We start from the raw sequence: 26,269 nt of genomic DNA on the forward strand, positions 1-26,269 counted from the left end.
ATATATTAAATGGATTTTTGAGAACGGGGGCCGATTTCGAAGCTTGCTTCCGTCGCCCTATGCATTGACCCGATATGGCAGTATCTTCGGGTACAGTGCACCACCCCCTTACAGGGTTAAAAAGAAAGATTCCTACTTTCATTGCTACCTGCTTGCTGGCTAGCCAGCTAGCCAGCCCTGTGGGCCTTGCTGCTGCTGCAGCCAAAAAACAAAAGGTGGTGCTGCTGCTGCTTCTGCTGCTTCTGCTTCTGCTTGTGTCTGGCCCCTGTTGGAGCGTCCAGGCACAGGACTTCTGCTGCTGCTGACTAAATGGCCTCCTTAATTGGATCATTTGAGTAGCCAGCACACCTGTGCAGGTAGGGCATGACATGATAGGCAGCTGCCTTGATAGCGGGTGGGTGCTGAATGTTCCTAATTGACAAAATAAGATTAATGCTTATGAAGAAATATAAAATCTCATCCCTTCCCCAATATCGCGCCACACCCCTACCCCTTAATTCCCTGGTTGAACGTGATGGACATATGTCTTTTTTCGACCGTACTAACTATGTAACTATGTAACATAACATGGGGGGGGGGGGGGGGGTCTCCTGGCTGTTCACACAGGTGTGTCATTGCTGTACATTGACCATGCATTGCTTCTGTGGTATTGCAAAGGCAAAGACAAATGCTTCCAGCCATCCATTGCACTAATGGATTGGTCATCAGCTGGCTGTCTATGTCCCGCATCAATATAGACCAAAGTACAGAGGGTTAGGCTATGCTATTGTGCACCTACCTGATGCATCAGAAGGTGCGAGGCCCTTGCTAAATTCTGTGCACAGACTTTGAGATCTATGCTTTAGACTGTATCTAAACCTGCTCCAACATGGACTGACATTCTGGCCTACTTTCAGCCGATGCGACTTGTCTGTCGCTGAACAGTCGCTTTTTATGTATTCAGCACCTATGTATAATGTTGTAAAAATGCTCTAGAAGCTAAAGTCGCAGAAATGTCACACATATTTGGCCTGCAACTTTCTGTGCGACAAATTCAGACAGGAAAAATCAGTATAAATCCTTAGAAAATTATCCCCCAGTGTCTCCATCTGCTGGCGGTATTGAATAAGCATTGCTGCACTGATGGGGTATGCATTAGACGAAAAAAAAGAAGAAAAAGAAGAATAATACGCCCAGAAAAGAGGCGAAAAGGAGAAAAACGTAAAAAAACGTGAAAAAAAAGTAAGAGGAAGAGAAGGGAAAAAAAGGTGGAAATGGGTTTAAAAGTGATTTCGGCGGAGAAATATATATATATATATATATATATATATATATATATATATATGCGCACACACACACATAGATATAAACGTATTCTCCGTTGAGATATTGCAGCCGCTGCTGTGTCCAGGCCCAGGAGCCTTAGCACTGTGCTGTGATGTCACTCAATACCACTGACATCACTAGGTGTAAACAACATCTCTCCTTTGCTGTGTATGTGACTATGGAGCTGTTTGGTGATGTCGTCTATTACGGCCTTCATAGAAGCAACAGGAGATTGTTGCATCCATCTTGAACCCTCAGAACTACAGTGCTATGATGTCACTCACTTCCACAGGCCTTGCAGAGTGTAAACAACAACAACCCAGCTTTGTTGTGTATGTAACCAAAGGGATTTGTGATGTCACCTAGAACCTTCACAGCAGCGATAGCTTTATGAGGAGCATCAGCACTGCTCTGCCTGAGCAGAACCATCACCGCCATAGGTTGTCAAATAACCCGGATTTCACCCACACAGGTAAGTCCAATGGGGTGCAGGCATGTCCTCTATGCTTACAGCTTCCCGTGGGTGTTGGTTTGATACCGTTTGGGGACAGCCAAGGAGGCATCTGCAGGCAACAAAGGTAGGTGTGTGCTTGTGTGTGTGTTTCCTATGCAGATCCTAAGCCCAGTGTCACATGCAAGTAGGAGGAGTAAGAAGGGTTCCTGGCAAATCCGGGTTATGGATTGCATTTAAAAAGGCCCCGTGGGAGTGCAATGGGCCCCTGTCTTGCTGCTTAGCAATAATGGTATGGGTTTAGGTTCTGCTGTGTGTACTGGTGGTTGACTGCCCCCCAGCCCAGAGTGTGCATGGAAAATTGTCTGGCAGCCTCCCTGACAGCAAGCAGTGATAGTGCCCATGAAGGGGACCTTGTTGGGCCCGCCCCTTTCACGGTTATCGCTTCTCGGCCTTTTGGCTAAGATCAAGTGTAGTATCTGTTCTTATCAGTTTAATATCTGATACGTCCCCTATCTGGGGACCATATATTAAATGGATTTTTGAGAACGGGGGCCGATTTCGAAGCTTGCTTCCGTCGCCCTATGCATTGACCCGATATGGCAGTATCTTCGGGTACAGTGCACCACCCCCTTACAGGGTTAAAAAGAAAGATTCCTACTTTCATTGCTACCTGCTTGCTGGCTAGCCAGCTAGCCAGCCCTGTGGGCCTTGCTGCTGCTGCAGCCAAAAAACAGAAGGTGGTGCTGCTGCTGCTTGTGTCTGGCCCCTGTTGGAGCGTCCAGGCACAGGACTTCTGCTGCTGCTGACTAAATGGCCTCCTTATTGGATCATTTGAGTAGCCAGCACACCTGTGCAGGTAGGGCATGACATGATAGGCAGCTGCCTTGATAGCGGGTGGGTGCTGAATGTTCCTAATTGACAAAATAAGATTAATGCTTATGAAGAAATATAAAATCTCATCCCTTCCCCAATATCGCGCCACACCCCTACCCCTTAATTCCCTGGTTGAACGTGATGGACATATGTCTTTTTTCGACCGTACTAACTATGTAACTATGTAACATAACATGGGGGGGGGGGGGGGTCTCCTGGCTGTTCACACAGGTGTGTCATTGCTGTACATTGACCATGCATTGCTTCTGTGGTATTGCAAAGGCAAAGACAAATGCTTCCAGCCATCCATTGCACTAATGGATTGGTCATCAGCTGGCTGTCTATGTCCCGCATCAATATAGACCAAAGTACAGAGGGTTAGGCTATGCTATTGTGCACCTACCTGATGCATCAGAAGGTGCGAGGCCCTTGCTAAATTCTGTGCACAGACTTTGAGATCTATGCTTTAGACTGTATCTAAACCTGCTCCAACATGGACTGACATTCTGGCCTACTTTCAGCCGATGCGACTTGTCTGTCGCTGAACAGTCGCTTTTTATGTATTCAGCACCTATGTATAATGTTGTAAAAATGCTCTAGAAGCTAAAGTCGCAGAAATGTCACACATATTTGGCCTGCAACTTTCTGTGCGACAAATTCAGACAGGAAAAATCAGTATAAATCCTTAGAAAATTATCCCCCAGTGTCTCCATCTGCTGGCGGTATTGAATAAGCATTGCTGCACTGATGGGGTATGCATTAGACGAAAAAAAAGAAGAAAAAGAAGAATAATACGCCCAGAAAAGAGGCGAAAAGGAGAAAAACGTAAAAAAACGTGAAAAAAAAGTAAGAGGAAGAGAAGGGAAAAAAAGGTGGAAATGGGTTTAAAAGTGATTTCGGCGGAGAAATATATATATATATATATATATATATATATATATATATATATATGCGCACACACACACATAGATATAAACGTATTCTCCGTTGAGATATTGCAGCCGCTGCTGTGTCCAGGCCCAGGAGCCTTAGCACTGTGCTGTGATGTCACTCAATACCACTGACATCACTAGGTGTAAACAACATCTCTCCTTTGCTGTGTATGTGACTATGGAGCTGTTTGGTGATGTCGTCTATTACGGCCTTCATAGAAGCAACAGGAGATTGTTGCATCCATCTTGAACCCTCAGAACTACAGTGCTATGATGTCACTCACTTCCACAGGCCTTGCAGAGTGTAAACAACAACAACCCAGCTTTGTTGTGTATGTAACCAAAGGGATTTGTGATGTCACCTAGAACCTTCACAGCAGCGACAGCTTTATGAGGAGCATCAGCACTGCTCTGCCTGAGCAGAACCATCACTGCCATAGGTTGTCAAATAACCCGGATTTAACCCACACAGGTAAGTCCAATGGGGTGCAGGCATGTCCTCTATGCTTACAGCTTCCCGTGGGTGTTGGTTTGATACCGTTTGGGGACAGCCAAGGAGGCATCTGCAGGCAACAAAGGTAGGTGTGTGCTTGTGTGTGTGTTTCCTATGCAGATCCTAAGCCCAGTGTCACATGCAAGTAGGAGGAGTAAGAAGGGTTCCTGGCAAATCCGGGTTATGGATTGCATTTAAAAAGGCCCCGTGGGAGTGCAATGGGCCCCTGTCTTGCTGCTTAGCAATAATGGTATGGGTTTAGGTTCTGCTGTGTGTACTGGTGGTTGACTGCCCCCCAGCCCAGAGTGTGCATGGAAAATTGTCTGGCAGCCTCCCTGACAGCAAGCAGTGATAGTGCCCATGAAGGGGACCTTGTTGGGCCCGCCCCTTTCACGGTTATCGCTTCTCGGCCTTTTGGCTAAGATCAAGTGTAGTATCTGTTCTTATCAGTTTAATATCTGATACGTCCCCTATCTGGGGACCATATATTAAATGGATTTTTGAGAACGGGGGCCGATTTCGAAGCTTGCTTCCGTCGCCCTATGCATTGACCCGATATGGCAGTATCTTCGGGTACAGTGCACCACCCCCTTACAGGGTTAAAAAGAAAGATTCCTACTTTCATTGCTACCTGCTTGCTGGCTAGCCAGCTAGCCAGCCCTGTGGGCCTTGCTGCTGCTGCAGCCAAAAAACAAAAGGTGGTGCTGCTGCTGCTTCTGCTGCTTCTGCTTCTGCTTGTGTCTGGCCCCTGTTGGAGCGTCCAGGCACAGGACTTCTGCTGCTGCTGACTAAATGGCCTCCTTAATTGGATCATTTGAGTAGCCAGCACACCTGTGCAGGTAGGGCATGACATGATAGGCAGCTGCCTTGATAGCGGGTGGGTGCTGAATGTTCCTAATTGACAAAATAAGATTAATGCTTATGAAGAAATATAAAATCTCATCCCTTCCCCAATATCGCGCCACACCCCTACCCCTTAATTCCCTGGTTGAACGTGATGGACATATGTCTTTTTTCGACCGTACTAACTATGTAACTATGTAACATAACATGGGGGGGGGGGGGGGGGGGTCTCCTGGCTGTTCACACAGGTGTGTCATTGCTGTACATTGACCATGCATTGCTTCTGTGGTATTGCAAAGGCAAAGACAAATGCTTCCAGCCATCCATTGCACTAATGGATTGGTCATCAGCTGGCTGTCTATGTCCCGCATCAATATAGACCAAAGTACAGAGGGTTAGGCTATGCTATTGTGCACCTACCTGATGCATCAGAAGGTGCGAGGCCCTTGCTAAATTCTGTGCACAGACTTTGAGATCTATGCTTTAGACTGTATCTAAACCTGCTCCAACATGGACTGACATTCTGGCCTACTTTCAGCCGATGCGACTTGTCTGTCGCTGAACAGTCGCTTTTTATGTATTCAGCACCTATGTATAATGTTGTAAAAATGCTCTAGAAGCTAAAGTCGCAGAAATGTCACACATATTTGGCCTGCAACTTTCTGTGCGACAAATTCAGACAGGAAAAATCAGTATAAATCCTTAGAAAATTATCCCCCAGTGTCTCCATCTGCTGGCGGTATTGAATAAGCATTGCTGCACTGATGGGGTATGCATTAGACGAAAAAAAAGAAGAAAAAGAAGAATAATACGCCCAGAAAAGAGGCGAAAAGGAGAAAAACGTAAAAAAACGTGAAAAAAAAGTAAGAGGAAGAGAAGGGAAAAAAAGGTGGAAATGGGTTTAAAAGTGATTTCGGCGGAGAAATATATATATATATATATATATATATATATATATATATATATGCGCACACACACACATAGATATAAACGTATTCTCCGTTGAGATATTGCAGCCGCTGCTGTGTCCAGGCCCAGGAGCCTTAGCACTGTGCTGTGATGTCACTCAATACCACTGACATCACTAGGTGTAAACAACATCTCTCCTTTGCTGTGTATGTGACTATGGAGCTGTTTGGTGATGTCGTCTATTACGGCCTTCATAGAAGCAACAGGAGATTGTTGCATCCATCTTGAACCCTCAGAACTACAGTGCTATGATGTCACTCACTTCCACAGGCCTTGCAGAGTGTAAACAACAACAACCCAGCTTTGTTGTGTATGTAACCAAAGGGATTTGTGATGTCACCTAGAACCTTCACAGCAGCGACAGCTTTATGAGGAGCATCAGCACTGCTCTGCCTGAGCAGAACCATCACCGCCATAGGTTGTCAAATAACCCGGATTTAACCCACACAGGTAAGTCCAATGGGGTGCAGGCATGTCCTCTATGCTTACAGCTTCCCGTGGGTGTTGGTTTGATACCGTTTGGGGACAGCCAAGGAGGCATCTGCAGGCAACAAAGGTAGGTGTGTGCTTGTGTGTGTGTTTCCTATGCAGATCCTAAGCCCAGTGTCACATGCAAGTAGGAGGAGTAAGAAGGGTTCCTGGCAAATCCGGGTTATGGATTGCATTTAAAAAGGCCCCGTGGGAGTGCAATGGGCCCCTGTCTTGCTGCTTAGCAATAATGGTATGGGTTTAGGTTCTGCTGTGTGTACTGGTGGTTGACTGCCCCCCAGCCCAGAGTGTGCATGGAAAATTGTCTGGCAGCCTCCCTGACAGCAAGCAGTGATAGTGCCCATGAAGGGGACCTTGTTGGGCCCGCCCCTTTCACGGTTATCGCTTCTCGGCCTTTTGGCTAAGATCAAGTGTAGTATCTGTTCTTATCAGTTTAATATCTGATACGTCCCCTATCTGGGGACCATATATTAAATGGATTTTTGAGAACGGGGGCCGATTTCGAAGCTTGCTTCCGTCGCCCTATGCATTGACCCGATATGGCAGTATCTTCGGGTACAGTGCACCACCCCCTTACAGGGTTAAAAAGAAAGATTCCTACTTTCATTGCTACCTGCTTGCTGGCTAGCCAGCTAGCCAGCCCTGTGGGCCTTGCTGCTGCTGCTGCAGCCAAAAAACAAAAGGTGGTGCTGCTGCTGCTTCTGCTGCTTCTGCTTCTGCTTGTGTCTGGCCCCTGTTGGAGCGTCCAGGCACAGGACTTCTGCTGCTGCTGACTAAATGGCCTCCTTAATTGGATCATTTGAGTAGCCAGCACACCTGTGCAGGTAGGGCATGACATGATAGGCAGCTGCCTTGATAGCGGGTGGGTGCTGAATGTTCCTAATTGACAAAATAAGATTAATGCTTATGAAGAAATATAAAATCTCATCCCTTCCCCAATATCGCGCCACACCCCTACCCCTTAATTCCCTGGTTGAACGTGATGGACATATGTCTTTTTTCGACCGTACTAACTATGTAACTATGTAACATAACATGGGGGGGGGTCTCCTGGCTGTTCACACAGGTGTGTCATTGCTGTACATTGACCATGCATTGCTTCTGTGGTATTGCAAAGGCAAAGACAAATGCTTCCAGCCATCCATTGCACTAATGGATTGGTCATCAGCTGGCTGTCTATGTCCCGCATCAATATAGACCAAAGTACAGAGGGTTAGGCTATGCTATTGTGCACCTACCTGATGCATCAGAAGGTGCGAGGCCCTTGCTAAATTCTGTGCACAGACTTTGAGATCTATGCTTTAGACTGTATCTAAACCTGCTCCAACATGGACTGACATTCTGGCCTACTTTCAGCCGATGCGACTTGTCTGTCGCTGAACAGTCGCTTTTTATGTATTCAGCACCTATGTATAATGTTGTAAAAATGCTCTAGAAGCTAAAGTCGCAGAAATGTCACACATATTTGGCCTGCAACTTTCTGTGCGACAAATTCAGACAGGAAAAATCAGTATAAATCCTTAGAAAATTATCCCCCAGTGTCTCCATCTGCTGGCGGTATTGAATAAGCATTGCTGCACTGATGGGGTATGCATTAGACGAAAAAAAAGAAGAAAAAGAAGAATAATACGCCCAGAAAAGAGGCGAAAAGGAGAAAAACGTAAAAAAACGTGAAAAAAAAGTAAGAGGAAGAGAAGGGAAAAAAAGGTGGAAATGGGTTTAAAAGTGATTTCGGCGGAGAAATATATATATATATATATATATATATATATATATATATATATATATATATATATATGCGCACACACACACATAGATATAAACGTATTCTCCGTTGAGATATTGCAGCCGCTGCTGTGTCCAGGCCCAGGAGCCTTAGCACTGTGCTGTGATGTCACTCAATACCACTGACATCACTAGGTGTAAACAACATCTCTCCTTTGCTGTGTATGTGACTATGGAGCTGTTTGGTGATGTCGTCTATTACGGCCTTCATAGAAGCAACAGGAGATTGTTGCATCCATCTTGAACCCTCAGAACTACAGTGCTATGATGTCACTCACTTCCACAGGCCTTGCAGAGTGTAAACAACAACAACCCAGCTTTGTTGTGTATGTAACCAAAGGGATTTGTGATGTCACCTAGAACCTTCACAGCAGCGACAGCTTTATGAGGAGCATCAGCACTGCTCTGCCTGAGCAGAACCATCACCGCCATAGGTTGTCAAATAACCCGGATTTAACCCACACAGGTAAGTCCAATGGGGTGCAGGCATGTCCTCTATGCTTACAGCTTCCCGTGGGTGTTGGTTTGATACCGTTTGGGGACAGCCAAGGAGGCATCTGCAGGCAACAAAGGTAGGTGTGTGCTTGTGTGTGTGTTTCCTATGCAGATCCTAAGCCCAGTGTCACATGCAAGTAGGAGGAGTAAGAAGGGTTCCTGGCAAATCCGGGTTATGGATTGCATTTAAAAAGGCCCCGTGGGAGTGCAATGGGCCCCTGTCTTGCTGCTTAGCAATAATGGTATGGGTTTAGGTTCTGCTGTGTGTACTGGTGGTTGACTGCCCCCCAGCCCAGAGTGTGCATGGAAAATTGTCTGGCAGCCTCCCTGACAGCAAGCAGTGATAGTGCCCATGAAGGGGACCTTGTTGGGCCCGCCCCTTTCACGGTTATCGCTTCTCGGCCTTTTGGCTAAGATCAAGTGTAGTATCTGTTCTTATCAGTTTAATATCTGATACGTCCCCTATCTGGGGACCATATATTAAATGGATTTTTGAGAACGGGGGCCGATTTCGAAGCTTGCTTCCGTCGCCCTATGCATTGACCCGATATGGCAGTATCTTCGGGTACAGTGCACCACCCCCTTACAGGGTTAAAAAGAAAGATTCCTACTTTCATTGCTACCTGCTTGCTGGCTAGCCAGCTAGCCAGCCCTGTGGGCCTTGCTGCTGCTGCAGCCAAAAAACAAAAGGTGGTGCTGCTGCTGCTTCTGCTGCTTCTGCTTCTGCTTGTGTCTGGCCCCTGTTGGAGCGTCCAGGCACAGGACTTCTGCTGCTGCTGACTAAATGGCCTCCTTAATTGGATCATTTGAGTAGCCAGCACACCTGTGCAGGTAGGGCATGACATGATAGGCAGCTGCCTTGATAGCGGGTGGGTGCTGAATGTTCCTAATTGACAAAATAAGATTAATGCTTATGAAGAAATATAAAATCTCATCCCTTCCCCAATATCGCGCCACACCCCTACCCCTTAATTCCCTGGTTGAACGTGATGGACATATGTCTTTTTTCGACCGTACTAACTATGTAACTATGTAACATAACATGGGTGGGGGGGGGGGGGGGTCTCCTGGCTGTTCACACAGGTGTGTCATTGCTGTACATTGACCATGCATTGCTTCTGTGGTATTGCAAAGGCAAAGACAAATGCTTCCAGCCATCCATTGCACTAATGGATTGGTCATCAGCTGGCTGTCTATGTCCCGCATCAATATAGACCAAAGTACAGAGGGTTAGGCTATGCTATTGTGCACCTACCTGATGCATCAGAAGGTGCGAGGCCCTTGCTAAATTCTGTGCACAGACTTTGAGATCTATGCTTTAGACTGTATCTAAACCTGCTCCAACATGGACTGACATTCTGGCCTACTTTCAGCCGATGCGACTTGTCTGTCGCTGAACAGTCGCTTTTTATGTATTCAGCACCTATGTATAATGTTGTAAAAATGCTCTAGAAGCTAAAGTCGCAGAAATGTCACACATATTTGGCCTGCAACTTTCTGTGCGACAAATTCAGACAGGAAAAATCAGTATAAATCCTTAGAAAATTATCCCCCAGTGTCTCCATCTGCTGGCGGTATTGAATAAGCATTGCTGCACTGATGGGGTATGCATTAGACGAAAAAAAAGAAGAAAAAGAAGAATAATACGCCCAGAAAAGAGGCGAAAAGGAGAAAAACGTAAAAAAACGTGAAAAAAAAGTAAGAGGAAGAGAAGGGAAAAAAAGGTGGAAATGGGTTTAAAAGTGATTTCGGCGGAGAAATATATATATATATATATATATATATATATATATATATATATATGCGCACACACACACATAGATATAAACGTATTCTCCGTTGAGATATTGCAGCCGCTGCTGTGTCCAGGCCCAGGAGCCTTAGCACTGTGCTGTGATGTCACTCAATACCACTGACATCACTAGGTGTAAACAACATCTCTCCTTTGCTGTGTATGTGACTATGGAGCTGTTTGGTGATGTCGTCTATTACGGCCTTCATAGAAGCAACAGGAGATTGTTGCATCCATCTTGAACCCTCAGAACTACAGTGCTATGATGTCACTCACTTCCACAGGCCTTGCAGAGTGTAAACAACAACAACCCAGCTTTGTTGTGTATGTAACCAAAGGGATTTGTGATGTCACCTAGAACCTTCACAGCAGCGACAGCTTTATGAGGAGCATCAGCACTGCTCTGCCTGAGCAGAACCATCACCGCCATAGGTTGTCAAATAACCCGGATTTAACCCACACAGGTAAGTCCAATGGGGTGCAGGCATGTCCTCTATGCTTACAGCTTCCCGTGGGTGTTGGTTTGATACCGTTTGGGGACAGCCAAGGAGGCATCTGCAGGCAACAAAGGTAGGTGTGTGCTTGTGTGTGTGTTTCCTATGCAGATCCTAAGCCCAGTGTCACATGCAAGTAGGAGGAGTAAGAAGGGTTCCTGGCAAATCCGGGTTATGGATTGCATTTAAAAAGGCCCCGTGGGAGTGCAATGGGCCCCTGTCTTGCTGCTTAGCAATAATGGTATGGGTTTAGGTTCTGCTGTGTGTACTGGTGGTTGACTGCCCCCCAGCCCAGAGTGTGCATGGAAAATTGTCTGGCAGCCTCCCTGACAGCAAGCAGTGATAGTGCCCATGAAGGGGACCTTGTTGGGCCCGCCCCTTTCACGGTTATCGCTTCTCGGCCTTTTGGCTAAGATCAAGTGTAGTATCTGTTCTTATCAGTTTAATATCTGATACGTCCCCTATCTGGGGACCATATATTAAATGGATTTTTGAGAACGGGGGCCGATTTCGAAGCTTGCTTCCGTCGCCCTATGCATTGACCCGATATGGCAGTATCTTCGGGTACAGTGCACCACCCCCTTACAGGGTTAAAAAGAAAGATTCCTACTTTCATTGCTACCTGCTTGCTGGCTAGCCAGCTAGCCAGCCCTGTGGGCCTTGCTGCTGCTGCTGCAGCCAAAAAACAAAAGGTGGTGCTGCTGCTGCTTCTGCTGCTTCTGCTTCTGCTTGTGTCTGGCCCCTGTTGGAGCGTCCAGGCACAGGACTTCTGCTGCTGCTGACTAAATGGCCTCCTTAATTGGATCATTTGAGTAGCCAGCACACCTGTGCAGGTAGGGCATGACATGATAGGCAGCTGCCTTGATAGCGGGTGGGTGCTGAATGTTCCTAATTGACAAAATAAGATTAATGCTTATGAAGAAATATAAAATCTCATCCCTTCCCCAATATCGCGCCACACCCCTACCCCTTAATTCCCTGGTTGAACGTGATGGACATATGTCTTTTTTCGACCGTACTAACTATGTAACTATGTAACATAACATGGGGGGGGGGGGGGGGGGGTCTCCTGGCTGTTCACACAGGTGTGTCATTGCTGTACATTGACCATGCATTGCTTCTGTGGTATTGCAAAGGCAAAGACAAATGCTTCCAGCCATCCATTGCACTAATGGATTGGTCATCAGCTGGCTGTCTATGTCCCGCATCAATATAGACCAAAGTACAGAGGGTTAGGCTATGCTATTGTGCACCTACCTGATGCATCAGAAGGTGCGAGGCCCTTGCTAAATTCTGTGCACAGACTTTGAGATCTATGCTTTAGACTGTATCTAAACCTGCTCCAACATGGACTGACATTCTGGCCTACTTTCAGCCGATGCGACTTGTCTGTCGCTGAACAGTCGCTTTTTATGTATTCAGCACCTATGTATAATGTTGTAAAAATGCTCTAGAAGCTAAAGTCGCAGAAATGTCACACATATTTGGCCTGCAACTTTCTGTGCGACAAATTCAGACAGGAAAAATCAGTATAAATCCTTAGAAAATTATCCCCCAGTGTCTCCATCTGCTGGCGGTATTGAATAAGCATTGCTGCACTGATGGGGTATGCATTAGACGAAAAAAAAGAAGAAAAAGAAGAATAATACGCCCAGAAAAGAGGCGAAAAGGAGAAAAACGTAAAAAAACGTGAAAAAAAAGTAAGAGGAAGAGAAGGGAAAAAAAGGTGGAAATGGGTTTAAAAGTGATTTCGGCGGAGAAATATATATATATATATATATATATATATATATATATATATATATATATATGCGCACACACACACATAGATATAAACGTATTCTCCGTTGAGATATTGCAGCCGCTGCTGTGTCCAGGCCCAGGAGCCTTAGCACTGTGCTGTGATGTCACTCAATACCACTGACATCACTAGGTGTAAACAACATCTCTCCTTTGCTGTGTATGTGACTATGGAGCTGTTTGGTGATGTCGTCTATTACGGCCTTCATAGAAGCAACAGGAGATTGTTGCATCCATCTTGAACCCTCAGAACTACAGTGCTATGATGTCACTCACTTCCACAGGCCTTGCAGAGTGTAAACAACAACAACCCAGCTTTGTTGTGTATGTAACCAAAGGGATTTGTGATGTCACCTAGAACCTTCACAGCAGCGACAGCTTTATGAGGAGCATCAGCACTGCTCTGCCTGAGCAGAACCATCACCGCCATAGGTTGTCAAATAACCCGGATTTCACCCACACAGGTAAGTCCAATGGGGTGCAGGCATGTCCTCTATGCTTACAGCTTCCCGTGGGTGTTGGTTTGATACCGTTTGGGGACAGCCAAGGAGGCATCTGCAGGCAACAAAGGTAGGTGTGTGCTTGTGTGTGTGTTTCCTATGCAGATCCTAAGCCCAGTGTCACATGCAAGTAGGAGGAGTAAGAAGGGTTCCTGGCAAATCCGGGTTATGGATTGCATTTAAAAAGGCCCCGTGGGAGTGCAATGGGCCCCTGTCTTGCTGCTTAGCAATAATGGTATGGGTTTAGGTTCTGCTGTGTGTACTGGTGGTTGACTGCCCCCCAGCCCAGAGTGTGCATGGAAAATTGTCTGGCAGCCTCCCTGACAGCAAGCAGTGATAGTGCCCATGAAGGGGACCTTGTTGGGCCCGCCCCTTTCACGGTTATCGCTTCTCGGCCTTTTGGCTAAGATCAAGTGTAGTATCTGTTCTTATCAGTTTAATATCTGATACGTCCCCTATCTGGGGACCATATATTAAATGGATTTTTGAGAACGGGGGCCGATTTCGAAGCTTGCTTCCGTCGCCCTATGCATTGACCCGATATGGCAGTATCTTCGGGTACAGTGCACCACCCCCTTACAGGGTTAAAAAGAAAGATTCCTACTTTCATTGCTACCTGCTTGCTGGCTAGCCAGCTAGCCAGCCCTGTGGGCCTTGCTGCTGCTGCAGCCAAAAAACAAAAGGTGGTGCTGCTGCTGCTTCTGCTGCTTCTGCTTCTGCTTGTGTCTGGCCCCTGTTGGAGCGTCCAGGCACAGGACTTCTGCTGCTGCTGACTAAATGGCCTCCTTAATTGGATCATTTGAGTAGCCAGCACACCTGTGCAGGTAGGGCATGACATGATAGGCAGCTGCCTTGATAGCGGGTGGGTGCTGAATGTTCCTAATTGACAAAATAAGATTAATGCTTATGAAGAAATATAAAATCTCATCCCTTCCCCAATATCGCGCCACACCCCTACCCCTTAATTCCCTGGTTGAACGTGATGGACATATGTCTTTTTTCGACCGTACTAACTATGTAACTATGTAACATAACATGGGGGGGGGGGGGGGGTCTCCTGGCTGTTCACACAGGTGTGTCATTGCTGTACATTGACCATGCATTGCTTCTGTGGTATTGCAAAGGCAAAGACAAATGCTTCCAGCCATCCATTGCACTAATGGATTGGTCATCAGCTGGCTGTCTATGTCCCGCATCAATATAGACCAAAGTACAGAGGGTTAGGCTATGCTATTGTGCACCTACCTGATGCATCAGAAGGTGCGAGGCCCTTGCTAAATTCTGTGCACAGACTTTGAGATCTATGCTTTAGACTGTATCTAAACCTGCTCCAACATGGACTGACATTCTGGCCTACTTTCAGCCGATGCGACTTGTCTGTCGCTGAACAGTCGCTTTTTATGTATTCAGCACCTATGTATAATGTTGTAAAAATGCTCTAGAAGCTAAAGTCGCAGAAATGTCACACATATTTGGCCTGCAACTTTCTGTGCGACAAATTCAGACAGGAAAAATCAGTATAAATCCTTAGAAAATTATCCCCCAGTGTCTCCATCTGCTGGCGGTATTGAATAAGCATTGCTGCACTGATGGGGTATGCATTAGACGAAAAAAAAGAAGAAAAAGAAGAATAATACGCCCAGAAAAGAGGCGAAAAGGAGAAAAACGTAAAAAAACGTGAAAAAAAAGTAAGAGGAAGAGAAGGGAAAAAAAGGTGGAAATGGGTTTAAAAGTGATTTCGGCGGAGAAATATATATATATATATATATATATATATATATATATATGCGCACACACACACATAGATATAAACGTATTCTCCGTTGAGATATTGCAGCCGCTGCTGTGTCCAGGCCCAGGAGCCTTAGCACTGTGCTGTGATGTCACTCAATACCACTGACATCACTAGGTGTAAACAACATCTCTCCTTTGCTGTGTATGTGACTATGGAGCTGTTTGGTGATGTCGTCTATTACGGCCTTCATAGAAGCAACAGGAGATTGTTGCATCCATCTTGAACCCTCAGAACTACAGTGCTATGATGTCACTCACTTCCACAGGCCTTGCAGAGTGTAAACAACAACAACCCAGCTTTGTTGTGTATGTAACCAAAGGGATTTGTGATGTCACCTAGAACCTTCACAGCAGCGACAGCTTTATGAGGAGCATCAGCACTGCTCTGCCTGAGCAGAACCATCACCGCCATAGGTTGTCAAATAACCCGGATTTAACCCACACAGGTAAGTCCAATGGGGTGCAGGCATGTCCTCTATGCTTACAGCTTCCCGTGGGTGTTGGTTTGATACCGTTTGGGGACAGCCAATGAGGCATCTGCAGGCAACAAAGGTAGGTGTGTGCTTGTGTGTGTGTTTCCTATGCAGATCCTAAGCCCAGTGTCACATGCAAGTAGGAGGAGTAAGAAGGGTTCCTGGCAAATCCGGGTTATGGATTGCATTTAAAAAGGCCCCGTGGGAGTGCAATGGGCCCCTGTCTTGCTGCTTAGCAATAATGGTATGGGTTTAGGTTCTGCTGTGTGTACTGGTGGTTGACTGCCCCCCAGCCCAGAGTGTGCATGGAAAATTGTCTGGCAGCCTCCCTGACAGCAAGCAGTGATAGTGCCCATGAAGGGGACCTTGTTGGGCCCGCCCCTTTCACGGTTATCGCTTCTCGGCCTTTTGGCTAAGATCAAGTGTAGTATCTGTTCTTATCAGTTTAATATCTGATACGTCCCCTATCTGGGGACCATATATTAAATGGATTTTTGAGAACGGGGGCCGATTTCGAAGCTTGCTTCCGTCGCCCTATGCATTGACCCGATATGGCAGTATCTTCGGGTACAGTGCACCACCCCCTTACAGGGTTAAAAAGAAAGATTCCTACTTTCATTGCTACCTGCTTGCTGGCTAGCCAGCTAGCCAGCCCTGTGGGCCTTGCTGCTGCTGCAGCCAAAAAACAAAAGGTGGTGCTGCTGCTGCTTCTGCTGCTTCTGCTTCTGCTTGTGTCTGGCCCCTGTTGGAGCGTCCAGGCACAGGACTTCTGCTGCTGCTGACTAAATGGCCTCCTTAATTGGATCATTTGAGTAGCCAGCACACCTGTGCAGGTAGGGCATGACATGATAGGCAGCTGCCTTGATAGCGGGTGGGTGCTGAATGTTCCTAATTGACAAAATAAGATTAATGCTTATGAAGAAATATAAAATCTCATCCCTTCCCCAATATCGCGCCACACCCCTACCCCTTAATTCCCTGGTTGAACGTGATGGACATATGTCTTTTTTCGACCGTACTAACTATGTAACTATGTAACATAACATGGGGGGGGGGGGGTCTCCTGGCTGTTCACACAGGTGTGTCATTGCTGTACATTGACCATGCATTGCTTCTGTGGTATTGCAAAGGCAAAGACAAATGCTTCCAGCCATCCATTGCACTAATGGATTGGTCATCAGCTGGCTGTCTATGTCCCGCATCAATATAGACCAAAGTACAGAGGGTTAGGCTATGCTATTGTGCACCTACCTGATGCATCAGAAGGTGCGAGGCCCTTGCTAAATTCTGTGCACAGACTTTGAGATCTATGCTTTAGACTGTATCTAAACCTGCTCCAACATGGACTGACATTCTGGCCTACTTTCAGCCGATGCGACTTGTCTGTCGCTGAACAGTCGCTTTTTATGTATTCAGCACCTATGTATAATGTTGTAAAAATGCTCTAGAAGCTAAAGTCGCAGAAATGTCACACATATTTGGCCTGCAACTTTCTGTGCGACAAATTCAGACAGGAAAAATCAGTATAAATCCTTAGAAAATTATCCCCCAGTGTCTCCATCTGCTGGCGGTATTGAATAAGCATTGCTGCACTGATGGGGTATGCATTAGACGAAAAAAAAGAAGAAAAAGAAGAATAATACGCCCAGAAAAGAGGCGAAAAGGAGAAAAACGTAAAAAAACGTGAAAAAAAAGTAAGAGGAAGAGAAGGGAAAAAAAGGTGGAAATGGGTTTAAAAGTGATTTCGGCGGAGAAATATATATATATATATATATATATATATATATATATATATATATATATATATATGCGCACACACACACATAGATATAAACGTATTCTCCGTTGAGATATTGCAGCCGCTGCTGTGTCCAGGCCCAGGAGCCTTAGCACTGTGCTGTGATGTCACTCAATACCACTGACATCACTAGGTGTAAACAACATCTCTCCTTTGCTGTGTATGTGACTATGGAGCTGTTTGGTGATGTCGTCTATTACGGCCTTCATAGAAGCAACAGGAGCTTGTTGCATCCATCTTGAACCCTCAGAACTACAGTGCTATGATGTCACTCACTTCCACAGGCCTTGCAGAGTGTAAACAACAACAACCCAGCTTTGTTGTGTATGTAACCAAAGGGATTTGTGATGTCACCTAGAACCTTCACAGCAGCGACAGCTTTATGAGGAGCATCAGCACTGCTCTGCCTGAGCAGAACCATCACCGCCATAGGTTGTCAAATAACCCGGATTTAACCCACACAGGTAAGTCCAATGGGGTGCAGGCATGTCCTCTATGCTTACAGCTTCCCGTGGGTGTTGGTTTGATACCGTTTGGGGACAGCCAAGGAGGCATCTGCAGGCAACAAAGGTAGGTGTGTGCTTGTGTGTGTGTTTCCTATGCAGATCCTAAGCCCAGTGTCACATGCAAGTAGGAGGAGTAAGAAGGGTTCCTGGCAAATCCGGGTTATGGATTGCATTTAAAAAGGCCCCGTGGGAGTGCAATGGGCCCCTGTCTTGCTGCTTAGCAATAATGGTATGGGTTTAGGTTCTGCTGTGTGTACTGGTGGTTGACTGCCCCCCAGCCCAGAGTGTGCATGGAAAATTGTCTGGCAGCCTCCCTGACAGCAAGCAGTGATAGTGCCCATGAAGGGGACCTTGTTGGGCCCGCCCCTTTCACGGTTATCGCTTCTCGGCCTTTTGGCTAAGATCAAGTGTAGTATCTGTTCTTATCAGTTTAATATCTGATACGTCCCCTATCTGGGGACCATATATTAAATGGATTTTTGAGAACGGGGGCCGATTTCGAAGCTTGCTTCCGTCGCCCTATGCATTGACCCGATATGGCAGTATCTTCGGGTACAGTGCACCACCCCCTTACAGGGTTAAAAAGAAAGATTCCTACTTTCATTGCTACCTGCTTGCTGGCTAGCCAGCTAGCCAGCCCTGTGGGCCTTGCTGCTGCTGCAGCCAAAAAACAAAAGGTGGTGCTGCTGCTTCTGCTGCTTCTGCTTCTGCTTGTGTCTGGCCCCTGTTGGAGCGTCCAGGCACAGGACTTCTGCTGCTGCTGACTAAATGGCCTCCTTAATTGGATCATTTGAGTAGCCAGCACACCTGTGCAGGTAGGGCATGACATGATAGGCAGCTGCCTTGATAGCGGGTGGGTGCTGAATGTTCCTAATTGACAAAATAAGATTAATGCTTATGAAGAAATATAAAATCTCATCCCTTCCCCAATATCGCGCCACACCCCTACCCCTTAATTCCCTGGTTGAACGTGATGGACATATGTCTTTTTTCGACCGTACTAACTATGTAACTATGTAACATAACATGGGGGGGGGGGGGGGGGGTCTCCTGGCTGTTCACACAGGTGTGTCATTGCTGTACATTGACCATGCATTGCTTCTGTGGTATTGCAAAGGCAAAGACAAATGCTTCCAGCCATCCATTGCACTAATGGATTGGTCATCAGCTGGCTGTCTATGTCCCGCATCAATATAGACCAAAGTACAGAGGGTTAGGCTATGCTATTGTGCACCTACCTGATGCATCAGAAGGTGCGAGGCCCTTGCTAAATTCTGTGCACAGACTTTGAGATCTATGCTTTAGACTGTATCTAAACCTGCTCCAACATGGACTGACATTCTGGCCTACTTTCAGCCGATGCGACTTGTCTGTCGCTGAACAGTCGCTTTTTATGTATTCAGCACCTATGTATAATGTTGTAAAAATGCTCTAGAAGCTAAAGTCGCAGAAATGTCACACATATTTGGCCTGCAACTTTCTGTGCGACAAATTCAGACAGGAAAAATCAGTATAAATCCTTAGAAAATTATCCCCCAGTGTCTCCATCTGCTGGCGGTATTGAATAAGCATTGCTGCACTGATGGGGTATGCATTAGACGAAAAAAAAGAAGAAAAAGAAGAATAATACGCCCAGAAAAGAGGCGAAAAGGAGAAAAACGTAAAAAAACGTGAAAAAAAAGTAAGAGGAAGAGAAGGGAAAAAAAGGTGGAAATGGGTTTAAAAGTGATTTCGGCGGAGAAATATATATATATATATATATATATATATATATATATATATATATATATATGCGCACACACACACATAGATATAAACGTATTCTCCGTTGAGATATTGCAGCCGCTGCTGTGTCCAGGCCCAGGAGCCTTAGCACTGTGCTGTGATGTCACTCAATACCACTGACATCACTAGGTGTAAACAACATCTCTCCTTTGCTGTGTATGTGACTATGGAGCTGTTTGGTGATGTCGTCTATTACGGCCTTCATAGAAGCAACAGGAGATTGTTGCATCCATCTTGAACCCTCAGAACTACAGTGCTATGATGTCACTCACTTCCACAGGCCTTGCAGAGTGTAAACAACAACAACCCAGCTTTGTTGTGTATGTAACCAAAGGGATTTGTGATGTCACCTAGAACCTTCACAGCAGCGACAGCTTTATGAGGAGCATCAGCACTGCTCTGCCTGAGCAGAACCATCACCGCCATAGGTTGTCAAATAACCCGGATTTAACCCACACAGGTAAGTCCAATGGGGTGCAGGCATGTCCTCTATGCTTACAGCTTCCCGTGGGTGTTGGTTTGATACCGTTTGGGGACAGCCAAGGAGGCATCTGCAGGCAACAAAGGTAGGTGTGTGCTTGTGTGTGTGTTTCCTATGCAGATCCTAAGCCCAGTGTCACATGCAAGTAGGAGGAGTAAGAAGGGTTCCTGGCAAATCCGGGTTATGGATTGCATTTAAAAAGGCCCCGTGGGAGTGCAATGGGCCCCTGTCTTGCTGCTTAGCAATAATGGTATGGGTTTAGGTTCTGCTGTGTGTACTGGTGGTTGACTGCCCCCCAGCCCAGAGTGTGCATGGAAAATTGTCTGGCAGCCTCCCTGACAGCAAGCAGTGATAGTGCCCATGAAGGGGACCTTGTTGGGCCCGCCCCTTTCACGGTTATCGCTTCTCGGCCTTTTGGCTAAGATCAAGTGTAGTATCTGTTCTTATCAGTTTAATATCTGATACGTCCCCTATCTGGGGACCATATATTAAATGGATTTTTGAGAACGGGGGCCGATTTCGAAGCTTGCTTCCGTCGCCCTATGCATTGACCCGATATGGCAGTATCTTCGGGTACAGTGCACCACCCCCTTACAGGGTTAAAAAGAAAGATTCCTACTTTCATTGCTACCTGCTTGCTGGCTAGCCAGCTAGCCAGCCCTGTGGGCCTTGCTGCTGCTGCAGCCAAAAAACAAAAGGTGGTGCTGCTGCTGCTTCTGCTGCTTCTGCTTCTGCTTGTGTCTGGCCCCTGTTGGAGCGTCCAGGCACAGGACTTCTGCTGCTGCTGACTAAATGGCCTCCTTAATTGGATCATTTGAGTAGCCAGCACACCTGTGCAGGTAGGGCATGACATGATAGGCAGCTGCCTTGATAGCGGGTGGGTGCTGAATGTTCCTAATTGACAAAATAAGATTAATGCTTATGAAGAAATATAAAATCTCATCCCTTCCCCAATATCGCGCCACACCCCTACCCCTTAATTCCCTGGTTGAACGTGATGGACATATGTCTTTTTTCGACCGTACTAACTATGTAACTATGTAACATAACATGGGGGGGGGTCTCCTGGCTGTTCACACAGGTGTGTCATTGCTGTACATTGACCATGCATTGCTTCTGTGGTATTGCAAAGGCAAAGACAAATGCTTCCAGCCATCCATTGCACTAATGGATTGGTCATCAGCTGGCTGTCTATGTCCCGCATCAATATAGACCAAAGTACAGAGGGTTAGGCTATGCTATTGTGCACCTACCTGATGCATCAGAAGGTGCGAGGCCCTTGCTAAATTCTGTGCACAGACTTTGAGATCTATGCTTTAGACTGTATCTAAACCTGCTCCAACATGGACTGACATTCTGGCCTACTTTCAGCCGACGCGACTTGTCTGTCGCTGAACAGTCGCTTTTTATGTATTCAGCACCTATGTATAATGTTGTAAAAATGCTCTAGAAGCTAAAGTCGCAGAAATGTCACACATATTTGGCCTGCAACTTTCTGTGCGACAAATTCAGACAGGAAAAATCAGTATAAATCCTTAGAAAATTATCCCCCAGTGTCTCCATCTGCTGGCGGTATTGAATAAGCATTGCTGCACTGATGGGGTATGCATTAGACGAAAAAAAAGAAGAAAAAGAAGAATAATACGCCCAGAAAAGAGGCGAAAAGGAGAAAAACGTAAAAAAACGTGAAAAAAAAGTAAGAGGAAGAGAAGGGAAAAAAAGGTGGAAATGGGTTTAAAAGTGATTTCGGCGGAGAAATATATATATATATATATATATATATATATATATATATATATATATATATATATATATATATATGCGCACACACACACATAGATATAAACGTATTCTCCGTTGAGATATTGCAGCCGCTGCTGTGTCCAGGCCCAGGAGCCTTAGCACTGTGCTGTGATGTCACTCAATACCACTGACATCACTAGGTGTAAACAACATCTCTCCTTTGCTGTGTATGTGACTATGGAGCTGTTTGGTGATGTCGTCTATTACGGCCTTCATAGAAGCAACAGGAGATTGTTGCATCCATCTTGAACCCTCAGAACTACAGTGCTATGATGTCACTCACTTCCACAGGCCTTGCAGAGTGTAAACAACAACAACCCAGCTTTGTTGTGTATGTAACCAAAGGGATTTGTGATGTCACCTAGAACCTTCACAGCAGCGACAGCTTTATGAGGAGCATCAGCACTGCTCTGCCTGAGCAGAACCATCACCGCCATAGGTTGTCAAATAACCCGGATTTAACCCACACAGGTAAGTCCAATGGGGTGCAGGCATGTCCTCTATGCTTACAGCTTCCCGTGGGTGTTGGTTTGATACCGTTTGGGGACAGCCAAGGAGGCATCTGCAGGCAACAAAGGTAGGTGTGTGCTTGTGTGTGTGTTTCCTATGCAGATCCTAAGCCCAGTGTCACATGCAAGTAGGAGGAGTAAGAAGGGTTCCTGGCAAATCCGGGTTATGGATTGCATTTAAAAAGGCCCCGTGGGAGTGCAATGGGCCCCTGTCTTGCTGCTTAGCAATAATGGTATGGGTTTAGGTTCTGCTGTGTGTACTGGTGGTTGACTGCCCCCCAGCCCAGAGTGTGCATGGAAAATTGTCTGGCAGCCTCCCTGACAGCAAGCAGTGATAGTGCCCATGAAGGGGACCTTGTTGGGCCCGCCCCTTTCACGGTTATCGCTTCTCGGCCTTTTGGCTAAGATCAAGTGTAGTATCTGTTCTTATCAGTTTAATATCTGATACGTCCCCTATCTGGGGACCATATATTAAATGGATTTTTGAGAACGGGGGCCGATTTCGAAGCTTGCTTCCGTCGCCCTATGCATTGACCCGATATGGCAGTATCTTCGGGTACAGTGCACCACCCCCTTACAGGGTTAAAAAGAAAGATTCCTACTTTCATTGCTACCTGCTTGCTGGCTAGCCAGCTAGCCAGCCCTGTGGGCCTTGCTGCTGCTGCAGCCAAAAAACAAAAGGTGGTGCTGCTGCTGGTTCTGCTGCTTCTGCTTCTGCTTGTGTCTGGCCCCTGTTGGAGCGTCCAGGCACAGGACTTCTGCTGCTGCTGACTAAATGGCCTCCTTAATTGGATCATTTGAGTAGCCAGCACACCTGTGCAGGTAGGGCATGACATGATAGGCAGCTGCCTTGATAGCGGGTGGGTGCTGAATGTTCCTAATTGACAAAATAAGATTAATGCTTATGAAGAAATATAAAATCTCATCCCTTCCCCAATATCGCGCCACACCCCTACCCCTTAATTCCCTGGTTGAACGTGATGGACATATGTCTTTTTTCGACCGTACTAACTATGTAACTATGTAACATAACATGGGGGGGGGGGGGGGTCTCCTGGCTGTTCACACAGGTGTGTCATTGCTGTACATTGACCATGCATTGCTTCTGTGGTATTGCAAAGGCAAAGACAAATGCTTCCAGCCATCCATTGCACTAATGGATTGGTCATCAGCTGGCTGTCTATGTCCCGCATCAATATAGACCAAAGTACAGAGGGTTAGGCTATGCTATTGTGCACCTACCTGATGCATCAGAAGGTGCGAGGCCCTTGCTAAATTCTGTGCACAGACTTTGAGATCTATGCTTTAGACTGTATCTAAACCTGCTCCAACATGGACTGACATTCTGGCCTACTTTCAGCCGATGCGACTTGTCTGTCGCTGAACAGTCGCTTTTTATGTATTCAGCACCTATGTATAATGTTGTAAAAATGCTCTAGAAGCTAAAGTCGCAGAAATGTCACACATATTTGGCCTGCAACTTTCTGTGCGACAAATTCAGACAGGAAAAATCAGTATAAATCCTTAGAAAATTATCCCCCAGTGTCTCCATCTGCTGGCGGTATTGAATAAGCATTGCTGCACTGATGGGGTATGCATTAGACGAAAAAAAAGAAGAAAAAGAAGAATAATACGCCCAGAAAAGAGGCGAAAAGGAGAAAAACGTAAAAAAACGTGAAAAAAAAGTAAGAGGAAGAGAAGGGAAAAAAAGGTGGAAATGGGTTTAAAAGTGATTTCGGCGGAGAAATATATATATATATATATATATATATATATATAGATATATATATATGCGCACACACACACATAGATATAAACGTATTCTCCGTTGAGATATTGCAGCCGCTGCTGTGTCCAGGCCCAGGAGCCTTAGCACTGTGCTGTGATGTCACTCAATACCACTGACATCACTAGGTGTAAACAACATCTCTCCTTTGCTGTGTATGTGACTATGGAGCTGTTTGGTGATGTCGTCTATTACGGCCTTCATAGAAGCAACAGGAGATTGTTGCATCCATCTTGAACCCTCAAAACTACAGTGCTATGATGTCACTCACTTCCACAGGCCTTGCAGAGTGTAAACAACAACAACCCAGCTTTGTTGTGTATGTAACCAAAGGGATTTGTGATGTCACCTAGAACCTTCACAGCAGCGACAGCTTTATGAGGAGCATCAGCACTGCTCTGCCTGAGCAGAACCATCACCGCCATAGGTTGTCAAATAACCCGGATTTAACCCACACAGGTAAGTCCAATGGGGTGCAGGCATGTCCTCTATGCTTACAGCTTCCCGTGGGTGTTGGTTTGATACCGTTTGGGGACAGCCAAGGAGGCATCTGCAGGCAACAAAGGTAGGTGTGTGCTTGTGTGTGTGTTTCCTATGCAGATCCTAAGCCCAGTGTCACATGCAAGTAGGAGGAGTAAGAAGGGTTCCTGGCAAATCCGGGTTATGGATTGCATTTAAAAAGGCCCCGTGGGATTGCAATGGGCCCCTGTCTTGCTGCTTAGCAATAATGGTATGGGTTTAGGTTCTGCTGTGTGTACTGGTGGTTGACTGCCCCCCAGCCCAGAGTGTGCATGGAAAATTGTCTGGCAGCCTCCCTGACAGCAAGCAGTGATAGTGCCCATGAAGGGGACCTTGTTGGGCCCGCCCCTTTCACGGTTATCGCTTCTCGGCCTTTTGGCTAAGATCAAGTGTAGTATCTGTTCTTATCAGTTTAATATCTGATACGTCCCCTATCTGGGGACCATATATTAAATGGATTTTTGAGAACGGGGGCCGATTTCGAAGCTTGCTTCCGTCGCCCTATGCATTGACCCGATATGGCAGTATCTTCGGGTACAGTGCACCACCCCCTTACAGGGTTAAAAAGAAAGATTCCTACTTTCATTGCTACCTGCTTGCTGGCTAGCCAGCTAGCCAGCCCTGTGGGCCTTGCTGCTGCTGCAGCCAAAAAACAAAAGGTGGTGCTGCTGCTGCTTCTGCTGCTTCTGCTTCTGCTTGTGTCTGGCCCCTGTTGGAGCGTCCAGGCACAGGACTTCTGCTGCTGCTGACTAAATGGCCTCCTTAATTGGATCATTTGAGTAGCCAGCACACCTGTGCAGGTAGGGCATGACATGATAGGCAGCTGCCTTGATAGCGGGTGGGTGCTGAATGTTCCTAATTGACAAAATAAGATTAATGCTTATGAAGAAATATAAAATCTCATCCCTTCCCCAATATCGCGCCACACCCCTACCCCTTAATTCCCTGGTTGAACGTGATGGACATATGTCTTTTTTCGACCGTACTAACTATGTAACTATGTAACATAACATGGGGGGGGGGGGGGGGGGGGTCTCCTGGCTGTTCACACAGGTGTGTCATTGCTGTACATTGACCATGCATTGCTTCTGTGGTATTGCAAAGGCAAAGACAAATGCTTCCAGCCATCCATTGCACTAATGGATTGGTCATCAGCTGGCTGTCTATGTCCCGCATCAATATAGACCAAAGTACAGAGGGTTAGGCTATGCTATTGTGCACCTACCTGATGCATCAGAAGGTGCGAGGCCCTTGCTAAATTCTGTGCACAGACTTTGAGATCTATGCTTTAGACTGTATCTAAACCTGCTCCAACATGGACTGACATTCTGGCCTACTTTCAGCCGATGCGACTTGTCTGTCGCTGAACAGTCGCTTTTTATGTATTCAGCACCTATGTATAATGTTGTAAAAATGCTCTAGAAGCTAAAGTCGCAGAAATGTCACACATATTTGGCCTGCAACTTTCTGTGCGACAAATTCAGACAGGAAAAATCAGTATAAATCCTTAGAAAATTATCCCCCAGTGTCTCCATCTGCTGGCGGTATTGAATAAGCATTGCTGCACTGATGGGGTATGCATTAGACGAAA

The 26,269-nt window shown here is 46.2% G+C and overlaps 11 non-coding genes and 1 pseudogene across 11 annotated transcripts; all 12 read left to right on the plus strand.

Annotated features, from left to right (window-relative positions):
* Positions 1-106, plus strand: LOC130319094 (U2 spliceosomal RNA; annotated as a pseudogene; the record flags this gene model as incomplete).
* A 2,090-nt stretch (positions 107-2,196) lies between these two features.
* Positions 2,197-2,387, plus strand: LOC130319071 (U2 spliceosomal RNA). The gene has a single exon (XR_008865474.1). It is a non-coding gene; the product is annotated as a U2 spliceosomal RNA (small nuclear RNA).
* A 2,068-nt stretch (positions 2,388-4,455) lies between these two features.
* LOC130319083 (U2 spliceosomal RNA) lies at positions 4,456-4,646 on the plus strand. Its single transcript, XR_008865485.1, has one exon. It is a non-coding gene; the product is annotated as a U2 spliceosomal RNA (small nuclear RNA).
* Positions 4,647-6,738: 2,092 nt separating this feature from the next.
* Positions 6,739-6,929, plus strand: LOC130319095 (U2 spliceosomal RNA). Its single transcript, XR_008865494.1, has one exon. It is a non-coding gene; the product is annotated as a U2 spliceosomal RNA (small nuclear RNA).
* Positions 6,930-9,028: 2,099 nt separating this feature from the next.
* On the plus strand, positions 9,029-9,219 carry LOC130319096 (U2 spliceosomal RNA). The gene has a single exon (XR_008865495.1). It is a non-coding gene; the product is annotated as a U2 spliceosomal RNA (small nuclear RNA).
* A 2,094-nt stretch (positions 9,220-11,313) lies between these two features.
* LOC130319098 (U2 spliceosomal RNA) lies at positions 11,314-11,504 on the plus strand. Its single transcript, XR_008865496.1, has one exon. It is a non-coding gene; the product is annotated as a U2 spliceosomal RNA (small nuclear RNA).
* Positions 11,505-13,607: 2,103 nt separating this feature from the next.
* Positions 13,608-13,798, plus strand: LOC130319072 (U2 spliceosomal RNA). Its single transcript, XR_008865475.1, has one exon. It is a non-coding gene; the product is annotated as a U2 spliceosomal RNA (small nuclear RNA).
* A 2,085-nt stretch (positions 13,799-15,883) lies between these two features.
* Positions 15,884-16,074, plus strand: LOC130319073 (U2 spliceosomal RNA). The gene has a single exon (XR_008865476.1). It is a non-coding gene; the product is annotated as a U2 spliceosomal RNA (small nuclear RNA).
* A 2,098-nt stretch (positions 16,075-18,172) lies between these two features.
* LOC130319074 (U2 spliceosomal RNA) lies at positions 18,173-18,363 on the plus strand. The gene has a single exon (XR_008865477.1). It is a non-coding gene; the product is annotated as a U2 spliceosomal RNA (small nuclear RNA).
* A 2,096-nt stretch (positions 18,364-20,459) lies between these two features.
* Positions 20,460-20,650, plus strand: LOC130319076 (U2 spliceosomal RNA). Its single transcript, XR_008865478.1, has one exon. It is a non-coding gene; the product is annotated as a U2 spliceosomal RNA (small nuclear RNA).
* A 2,104-nt stretch (positions 20,651-22,754) lies between these two features.
* Positions 22,755-22,945, plus strand: LOC130319077 (U2 spliceosomal RNA). The gene has a single exon (XR_008865479.1). It is a non-coding gene; the product is annotated as a U2 spliceosomal RNA (small nuclear RNA).
* Positions 22,946-25,037: 2,092 nt separating this feature from the next.
* On the plus strand, positions 25,038-25,228 carry LOC130319078 (U2 spliceosomal RNA). Its single transcript, XR_008865480.1, has one exon. It is a non-coding gene; the product is annotated as a U2 spliceosomal RNA (small nuclear RNA).
* Positions 25,229-26,269: the final 1,041 nt, after the last annotated feature.

Source organism: Hyla sarda, unplaced genomic scaffold, assembly GCF_029499605.1.
Source record: "Hyla sarda isolate aHylSar1 unplaced genomic scaffold, aHylSar1.hap1 scaffold_2099, whole genome shotgun sequence".
In the NCBI taxonomy this organism is placed as follows: domain Eukaryota; kingdom Metazoa; phylum Chordata; class Amphibia; order Anura; family Hylidae; genus Hyla; species Hyla sarda.